The sequence below is a fragment of the Pan troglodytes genome, chromosome 7 (genome assembly GCF_028858775.2).
Source record: "Pan troglodytes isolate AG18354 chromosome 7, NHGRI_mPanTro3-v2.0_pri, whole genome shotgun sequence".
In the NCBI taxonomy this organism is placed as follows: Eukaryota; Metazoa; Chordata; class Mammalia; order Primates; family Hominidae; genus Pan; species Pan troglodytes.
In genome coordinates this window covers 46,775,562-46,784,868 of record NC_072405.2, presented here as the reverse complement: position 1 = coordinate 46,784,868, position 9,307 = coordinate 46,775,562, and the positions used below count along the sequence as shown (strand labels likewise).

At 45.8% G+C, this 9,307-nt stretch overlaps 1 protein-coding gene across 9 annotated transcripts in view; it reads left to right on the top strand.

The window, feature by feature from the left end:
• The first annotated feature begins 1,479 nt into the window (after positions 1 to 1,479).
• The window catches only part of NSD3 (nuclear receptor binding SET domain protein 3), a 112,950-nt gene continuing 105,122 nt past the window's right edge, over positions 1,480 to 9,307 (top strand). For 8 of the 9 annotated variants that reach the window (XM_054656650.2, XM_054656651.2, XM_001170799.7 and 5 more), the window contains exon 1: positions 1,480 to 2,687. The gene's annotated coding sequence lies outside the window, so the exon portion shown is untranslated. Of the gene's footprint in view, positions 2,688 to 2,746; positions 2,887 to 9,307 lie in introns of those variants that run through there. The other variant, XM_016959342.4, reaches the window with a different exon arrangement.

The following is a 9,307-nucleotide window of genomic DNA, read 5'->3' as shown; positions in this document are numbered from 1 at the left end:
TATGGCGAACAGTAAGCATCGTCTAAACCTCAGAAGATGTTAGATACTGAAAATGTAAACTATTATTTTTAATGGCCATTTTCCTAAATATGCCACCAGATCAAGTATACTAACTGTATTTTGTAATGTTTTGCAGGAAAAGACTATGCATCTACTTCACATAACTCCAATTTTAAACTCTTGCTGTCAGCATAGCTATTAGAAACAGGCTAATATAAGATCCCTGGGGACAATTTACTAGATTCTCCTCAAGGGAGAAACCCAGGTGCCGGGTCAAGGCAACAGTTTATCAACAAAGCAAGGAAGACACAGGAGGAAGAAAAAGAAGAATGGAGGTAGAAAGGCTCATAGAAAAAAAAAAAAGACCAATTTAATCCCTCTTTCCTGGAGATAGAATTAAGCTAGACTTGGTGGCCCGCTTTGGCCATCTGTGTTTTAAAATGGCATATCACAAATAAAAAGTATGCTTTTACTGATAGCTGTAACTTGTGGTACTACTTAAAGCATACGTTTAAAAATATTTAATGATTAATAGTAATGAGAATTTTTTTTTTTTTGAGACATAGCCTCGCTGTGTCGCCCAGGCTGGAGTGCAGTGGCGCGATCTCGGCTCACTGCCAGCTCCGCCTCCCGGGTTCACGCCATTCTCCTGCCTCAGCCTCCTGAGTAGCTGGGACTACAGGCGCCCGCCACCACGCCGGGCTACTTTTTTGTATTTTTAGTAGAGACGGGGTTTCACCGTCTTAGCCAGGATGGTCTCGATTTCCGGACCTCGTGATCCGCCTGCCTCGGCCTCCCAAAGTGCTGGGATTACAGGCGTGAGCCACCGCGCCCGGCCAATATTGATAATTCTCCGTATCTAGTATTAACCGGGTTACGTTTAAAAAAAATAGTTCATAATTAGTGCCCTTTTAAATAACTGATCTGTAGAAATCATTTAATTTCCTTAAGTGATATTTAAAGATAGAGATATCTAATTTCTTGTAATACTACCAAAGACATCCAGCACTATAACGTCTACAGAGTATGACGTCTAGCGGTAAAATGGCTTTATTCTCAGAACAGAGTATCGGTTTCCTCATTTGCTTGCTGCCTCTGTTTCCTTTTTACGTTCACGTCTCTGTGCTGTAACCTTCCAAATCCTTATCACCAGGCCCCAGGAAATATCACCTGGTCGGCACACTCCTGCAGGGCTAGATCACTGTGCACACACTTAACCTTCCATTGTTTCCCATATGTTTCCTAGGATGCGGGGGGCTAGAGGATGACGGAGAGTTGCCTCCCGGTTCTTCCTCTCGTTCTTATCTGGGCCCTCTAGGACAAATGTCCCTCACGTCCCTCGATGCGAAGGTCTGGCCGCGAGCGGCCGCGGCCTCCGGCACGTGACGGTCACGGAGCCGTCGCGGTCCCCCGCGGCTGGGGGGCACCCGGGGATGCGGCGGGCGCTGACGTCGTCCTCCCGGTTACCCACAAGCCTCCGGGCCGCAGCAGAGCAGGAAGAGGCGCGCGGGGCCGGCGCCTGCTGGGGAGGTCGAGGCGCTCCCTCGGCGAGCCGGCGCCGCCGGCCGGGCCTCCTACTGCTTGCAACCGGGGGAGGGGGACCATCCGACAACTCAGCCAGGGCTGAGAGGGAGACGACGCCAAGGCGGTCTTGCATCGCCCCCGGCTTTCCAAATGCAGACCCTACTGGAACCGGAGCCCTTCCCTGACAGCCGTAGGACGGGAGACGGCCGAGGGGTCGCCTGGACTGCCCCGCCCTCGCGCGGTCACCCACCGGGGACCGTGCGAGGGTCGCTTCTAACCCTTAGGAGCTAGAGAGCCGAGTCACCCTGAGGAGCGCCGTATGGCGCTGGTTGCGCGTTGTTCTTTAATCAGCCTCACTGAACGCGCCGAGCCCAGTTTTACCTCCCGGGCCCCACCTTTCCACGCCTCCTCCGGCTTCCCGGGGTGTTTTGTGTGTCACTCTCCCACGTACAGTCCCTCCCCGTCCCTCGTCCCTCGGCTCTCTCGCCCCGTCTCCCTAGTCGTCCAGACGCTAGCTGCCGCGGGCGTTCCTGGTTCGCGCTCCCGCCCCCTCCGCCCCGCTGACTCGCCGCTTCCTCCGGAGCCCCAGCGTCCCGAACCCGGGACTGCATTTCCCGGCAGGCGCCGCGGCCCGCGGCCAATGAGGGGCTGAGGATTTGGCGGCGGCGGCGCCCCGAGAGTCGGGGTGGGGGGGCTTTGTGCGCGGCGGCGGCGGGAGAGGCGGCGGCGGCGGCCAGCACGGAGGCGGAGGCCGAGGGGGCTGTGCACAGGTCGCCGCGGAGAGGCGTGCGAATTCCGAGCCGAGCGCCGAGGACCGTGCTACCCAGGCCGGGCTGCCAGCCGCAGGCTCCTCTCTGGCAGCAGCGGCGGCGCGGCGACCCCCGTCCCTCGGCCTCCCCTTCCCATCCCACCTCCCGAGCCTTCCTCTTCCCGCAGCACGCCCGGCCCGGCCCGGCCGTGGCCCTCCTCAGTGCCGGCCGCCATGGCAGAGGCGTCCGGCGCGGGGAAAATCTAGCCCGGGGATTTCATGCGGCCTAGCTCGGTTCCGCCTCCTCCCCGCGCGGCCCCAGCGGCTGCCCGCACCCCAGCCCCACTCCGGGCCTCCGTGTCTCTCCTGTGATCGCACTGACACGGCCGGGGGGTTAGAATGGAACAAACTGAAGGTAAAGTGCGTGTGCGTGTGTGTATGTGTGTGTGTGTGCGCGCGCGCGCGCGCGTGTGTAGTGCTAGGAAGGGCTGAGGAGGGAACGACGGGGAGGGGGCGACCTAGGGATGGAGCGCCAGACCCCAGGAGGAATGGAAGGGGAAGCGGGTGGCCTGAAAGGGCTCGAGGGGAGTCCTGACGGAGGAGCAGATGGCAAGGTGGGGGGTGTGGAGGGAATTGGGGGGTGGGGCAGGGGAGGTGGGAGTGGGATGGGAGTCGGAGTGGCGCTGAGCTGGGAATTGGGAAAGTGGGATGGGGGCGGGGATAAGGATGGATCGGGGAGGGGCAGGGAAAGGGGAGAAGAGTTGCATGGAGATTAGAGACCTGGGTGGACTGATAAATAGGGAGGTTTGGGGATGGAGTGTAGGAACCAGAAGAGTCTGGGAGAAGGGGATAAATTTGCTGGAGAAATGGGGCATTTTATGGGAATGAAGGGAGAAATGAGGAATGGAAGTGAAGGAAAAGGTGGATTAGGAAAGGGGATGAGGCAGGCTGCAATAGGAGGATGGGAAATAGACGCAGGAAACTGGAAGACAGGATTGGGCTAGGGAAGGAAATTAACTGAATGATGACAGGGATGAGAACGATCGACTTAGCGTCAGAGTGGGAGGAAGAGAAGGGGATGGAGGTCGTTAAAGTGTTAGGAAGGGAGGCCTTTTGTTCCTGTATTTGTGTGTATTCTGTGTCTTTCTTTCAAGGCTAGAGAATAGAGAAGCTGGTGGTTATGGGATTGTGATTGTTGTGAAATGGGGAGGTGTGGGTTTTACTGTTTTGAGGGAGAAGGCGATGTGTTTGTGTTATGGAAGGGAGGCAGGGAGAGACATGGCCATAATTTGATGGTTTTGGGGAGGGAGTGAAGATTATTTCGATTTAAAGGGGGCAGGGGCAGCCATGTTTGCTGCCAAGGCACTGCAGTGTAAATAAATTCCTTTTCCTCTCCGACATCAGTATGAATCTGGAAGGGGCCAATTCAGACTGTTAGCCCCCTTTCTTTCTATTCATGAACTCTTTTCCCCTTACGTCTTGGGTCATTTTAAATTATTCATAACCGCCAAAGGAGGTAGTGATGTTTTCCATCTTGTGTGTTTTTGATGCTTTTCTCCCTCTCTTTACCCTCTTCCTTCTGGTTGCAAACAAGGTATGCTAATGAGCTGCAGTGTAAATTTAACCCATTTAATCAATTTAAAACTAGATTTTTACTAGCTGAAGGAATCATTACTACGCTTACATATCAAACATGATCGTGAAGTCTTTTACGTATTGAAAATTCGTTTGTTTCGGAAGCCTCAGAAGCAGTCAACATGTTTTCTGCAATTCTTTAAGTAAACAAGGAAATTGCATCGGTTATTTTACTTGGGCCTGTGCTCTTGGCAAAGCGCTGTGTCCGGGTGAAAGGGGTAGGAAGCTCTGCTTGTGGTAGATCGGCTTGCTGTATTTTGAATGTTGAAAAATTAGAAATGTATGTATTTTAAAATAGTATTTCTGATAGCTCTTGCTTATAGGTGATGAGCGTGTTAAGTGATGAGTGTGTTAAGAATAGTATTTTCTGTTTTAAATAAACTCTCTTTTCCCCATCTCTTCTCTTTGCCTTCATGTAGCTGGCTCAATACAATCTCCAGATGCCAGTTCAGCACAGTGCAATGATCTGTGAAGTAGGCATGCAGTTCTTAGAGTCTCATTGAGATGCCAGGGTTTTTTTGTTGTTGTTTTGTTTGTTCATTTTTTGATTGAAACTTCAGTTGACTCTCAGGAAACTACAGTAACTAATATATTCAACTGTAACTACTTGTACAATTTGAAATAATTACTATTCTAAGGTTTAAATCCTGACAAATTTACAGTACATACATTGGTGTTAAGTAGAGCCTATTTTATTTCATATTGGATTAAATGTGTGTGTGACCTTTTGTTTTTATTATAGCAGTTGGAGTAATCCAAACTTTAACCTATCACATTGATATTGAAACTGTTCTCTAATACCAAGAAGGCCTGTTAACATTGTAATATGGTGGACTCAAACCAGTTGAACTACATTTAACCTACCTAAATGGCAACATCCTCTCAGTTGTTATACAGAAGCTTAGGATATATTCTTGGTTTGTTAGAAAAATGAAATTGAATGTTGTTAAAGTGGTACTTTGTAAATCTGGCTTTTACACTAAAAGCACCCTCTCAGCTTGTAGTATTTTAATTTGATAATATTCAGCCTGAATTTGTTTGAAATTCTGTGAGGAACAGTTGCATTAAAAAAAAAAATTCAGCATGCTTTTTCTGGAATTTATTTTTATGGCAATTTAAGTTTTATATCTCCTACTTGATTGACATGTTATTTGTAATTAGCTGGTAAATTGTGTGCATGAGCTATCAGTGCTGTAAATTTTTAGGAAAATAAGCAATCATTAAATAGAAAAATTTGTGTTGGAAGCTTTCATTGCTTAAAAAAAAAAGAAAGAAAAAGTTTATTTTTATGTATGCAGCATCCTTTAAAGATCAGGGTTCCTGCCCAGCTGTCATAAGTATCCTGGTTCCTTGGACAGGTATTCATATACGAAGAAGCCTACTCTTGTTAAATAACACTTATAACCAATTAATATGTCCATCAGCCCACCTGTTACCTGTGTTGGCTTTTTTTTTCTTTTTTCCGCTAACCCTTAAATTAACAAATGCCCTCTCTTACACTGATCAGATTGAATGAGTTTTGGATAAAGGAAACTGTCTTTTGAGATTGGTGATTGTTGAGTGAACTGTCAAATCTGATTCTAATGACAGCGTTTCTGGAATTTATAATAATATTCATAATCCACTAATAGCTGCTCACAGTTGTCCTCACACTGTGCTATGCTGAGTGTCTCACCTGCATGATTTCCTTTTATCCTCCTAACAGTTTTATGAAGTTAGTACTTTTTTTATTTTTTTGAGAGATGGAGTCTCACTCTTGTTGTCTAGGCTGGAGTGCAATGGTGCGATCTCGGTTCAATACAACCTCCACCTCCCAGGTTCAAGTGATTCTCCTGCCTTAGCCTCCCGAGTAGCTGGGATTACAGGCACACGCCACCATGCCCTTCTAATTTTTGTGTTTTTTTGTTTTTGTTTTTGTTTTGAGACGGAGTCTCGCTCTGTCACCCAGGCTGGAGTGCAGTGGCATGATCTTGGCTCACTGCAAGCTCCGCCTCTCGGGTTCACACCATTCTCCTGCCTCAGCCTCTGGAGCAGCTGGGACTACAGGCGCCCGCCACCACGCCCTGCTAATTTTTTGTATTTTTTAGTAGAGACAGGGTTTCACGGTGTTAGCCAGGATGGTCTCGATCTCCTGACCTCGTGATCCACCCGCCTCGGCCTCCCAAAGTCCTGGGATTACAGGCGTGAGCCACCGTGCCCGGCCAATTTTTGTATTTTTTTTAGTAGAGACAGGGTTTCACCATGTTGGCCAGGCTGGTCTCAAACTCCTGACCTCGTGATCTGCCCACCTTGGCCTCCCAAAGTGCTGGAATTACAGGCATGAGCCAACACGCCCGGCCAAGATGGAGTTTGTTTGTTTGTTCGTTTGTTTTGACACGGAGTTTCACTCTTGTTGCCCAGGTTGGAGTGTCTCAAAAAAAAAAAAAAGTTATTCACATATTCACATATTATAGAAGGCTAAGAAGTTAAAAAAATAAAGTTAGCATTCTTCTCCACTGATAACCACTTGAAGTTTCTTCTATGTCCCTCTGGAAAACTTCTATGCATGTATGTGTATATTTCTCTTAAAATATTTTCAAATGGATCATACTATCTGCATTTTGCTTTTTTGTTTTTTTGTTTGTTTTTTGAGACAGTTTTGCTGTTGTTGCCCAGGCTGGAGTGCGGTGGCGCGATCGTGGCTCACTGCAACCTTCACCTCCCGGTTCAAGCGGTTCTTCTGCCTCAGTCTCCCGAGTAGCTGGGATTACAGGCATGCACCACCATGCCGGCTAATTTTTGTATTTTTAGTAGAGACGAGGTTTCCCAAAGTGCTGGGATTACAAGCGTGAGCCACCGCACCTGGCCACTTTTTCGTTTTAACAGCCTATCTGGGACATCTTTTTAAATTAGTGCCTATGAATCCACGGCTGGGCGCAGTGGCTCACGCCTGTAATCCCAGCGCTTTGGGAGGGAGGCTGAGGCGGGCGGATTGCTTGAGGTCAGGCGTTTGAGACCAGTCTGGCCAACATGACGAAACACCCATCTCTACTAAAAATACAAAAATTAGCCAGGTGTGGTGGCGGCGCCCGTAATCGCAGCTACTCGGAAGGCTGAGATGGGAGAATTGCCTGAACCCCGAGGGGGAAAGCCGCAGTAAGCTGAGATTGCGCCACCGCACTCTAGCCTGAATGACAGAGCGAGATTCCGTCTCAAAAACAAAACAAGGCCAGGCATGGTGGCTCACGTCTGTAATTCCCGCACTTTGGGAGGCTGAGGCAGGAGGATCACTTGAGGTCAGGAGTTTGAGACCAGTCTGGCCAGCATGGTGAAACCCCCGTCTCTACTAAAAATACAAAAATTAGCCGGGCATGGTGGTGCGTGCCTGTAATCCCGGCTACTCCGGAGGCTGAGACAGGCCAATCGCTTGAACCCAGGAGGCGGAGGTTGCACTGAGCTGAGATTGTACCACTGCGCTCCAGCCTGGTAGGCAAAGCGAGACTCCGTCTGAAAAACAAAACAAAACAAAGAACAAAAACAATAAAAATTAGTACATATGGATCCACAGCTTTATTTTTTTAAAGAGTCTTATAAGTATTTCATTGTTTAAAACATCGATTAACATTTAGTTTGTTAGCAGGTTTTGCTATTATAAGTAAATAATAGTTGGTCCTGAATTAAGTTCCTAATAGCCTGTTAAATGGAAGAGAGATAGTACAACTACTTTATTTTAGAAGAGAGAAAACTGAGGCCTATGGAAGTGAAGTCCGGGGCTTTTTTGACAAACCCGTTACTTGGTTCTTTACAGCACAACCTATTACTTCCTTAAAGTATTGGAGCTGCCTGGCTGGGCGCAGTGGCTCACGCCTGTAACCCCAGCACTTTGCGGGGCCAAGGCGGGTGGATCACCTGAGGTCAGGAGTTCAAGACCAACCTGGCCAACATGGTGAAACCCCGTCTCTACTAAAAATGCAAAAAATTAGCCGGGCCCGGTGGTGTGCGCCTGTAATCCCAGCTACTCTTGAGGCTGAAGCAGGAGAATCGCTTGAACCCAGGAGGCAGAGGTTGCAGTGAGCTGAGGTCGCGCCATTGCACTCCAGCCTGGGCAATAAAAGCAAAACTTCGTCTCAAAAAAAAAAAAAGAAAGAAAGAAAGAATTAGAGCTGCCTATGAAAACTCAAGGTGAGGGGGCAAACTTAAGGTTAAGTATATTTAGTAGAAAGAGTTAAAGGGGAGTAAGCTGCAGTGAGGCAAGAGATCTTGTATTTTTTCATATTTTATTCACCATGTTGTGAACATATATGCATAAAATATTTTTGCATGCAAAAATGAATTGTGTCCAAGTTATCTTGAGGTGTGTGTTTTTGTATGAAGTGGATTTTAGTGGACTTTTTCTTGTTTGAATAAAATTATCAATAAAATAAGATAGCGATGAAACGAAAAAAATTAGAGGTCCATCATGGTCTTAGAAAAGGACCTGGAAAAAAAAATAGAGACATTGGTAAAAATTTTAAAGTGAGCTAAAAATCCCTGTTTGAAAACAAGTTAAAAATCTTAGCATGGACTGTTGCTTACTTTGTTTATTTAATTTTTTTTTTCTATCAAGAAGAAAATGTGTTACTTATTCATTGGGATCTTTTAAAACAAAAAGATAGTCTTGTCTGTTGTAGACACTTCAGAAATTAAAATTGTTAAAGCTTTAAAAATGCTTAGAACTTGGCATCTGTCCATAAAATCTGTTTTTCAATGCAATTCTGTTTTTAGTTTTACTTTTTTTTAAAAGCAGTCTATTATTTTTTGAAAAAGCAACTAAGATGATTCATTTATTTGTTAATAAACATGTCCAGCATTTGAGTTTTTAAATGAATGGTGAACTTTATTTCTGCAGGCCAATCTTTTTATAAATTATATTTATAAGTTATAAATAATTATACTTATATTGTTATATTAACAAGGACAAATTTAAGAAATTGCTTATACTAACATTATCTAACCTTTTTTTAAAAAGCTTACAGTTTTGTTTTCATTTTTACTGTTGCTGTTAGTAAATATGTAATAAAGACTTTAAACACTTCTGTAGTATGTTGTACCTGCACTGTGTAGGATGAAAAGAAGGTAAAGGTATATTTTAAATTTTGTGGACTTAGAGAATGTTCAGTTTTTACCACATGGATGTGTTGTTACTCCTAAAGCACAACTTTTTTGATAAGATTTTGAATTTGAAAAAGCTCTTTGAAAAAGTATTCTTAGCTTGTTTTTTTAGATGTGGATCTTTATCGTCATTAACTGATCTACAGTGATAACTTTTTCCCCCTTCTAATATTTAATTACTAGGTTCTTTTTTCCATCTACATTTAGGGCTACTTAGAGAAAGTGACTAGGAAAATGAAAATTGTTAATATTCATACTGTTTCAGTTTTA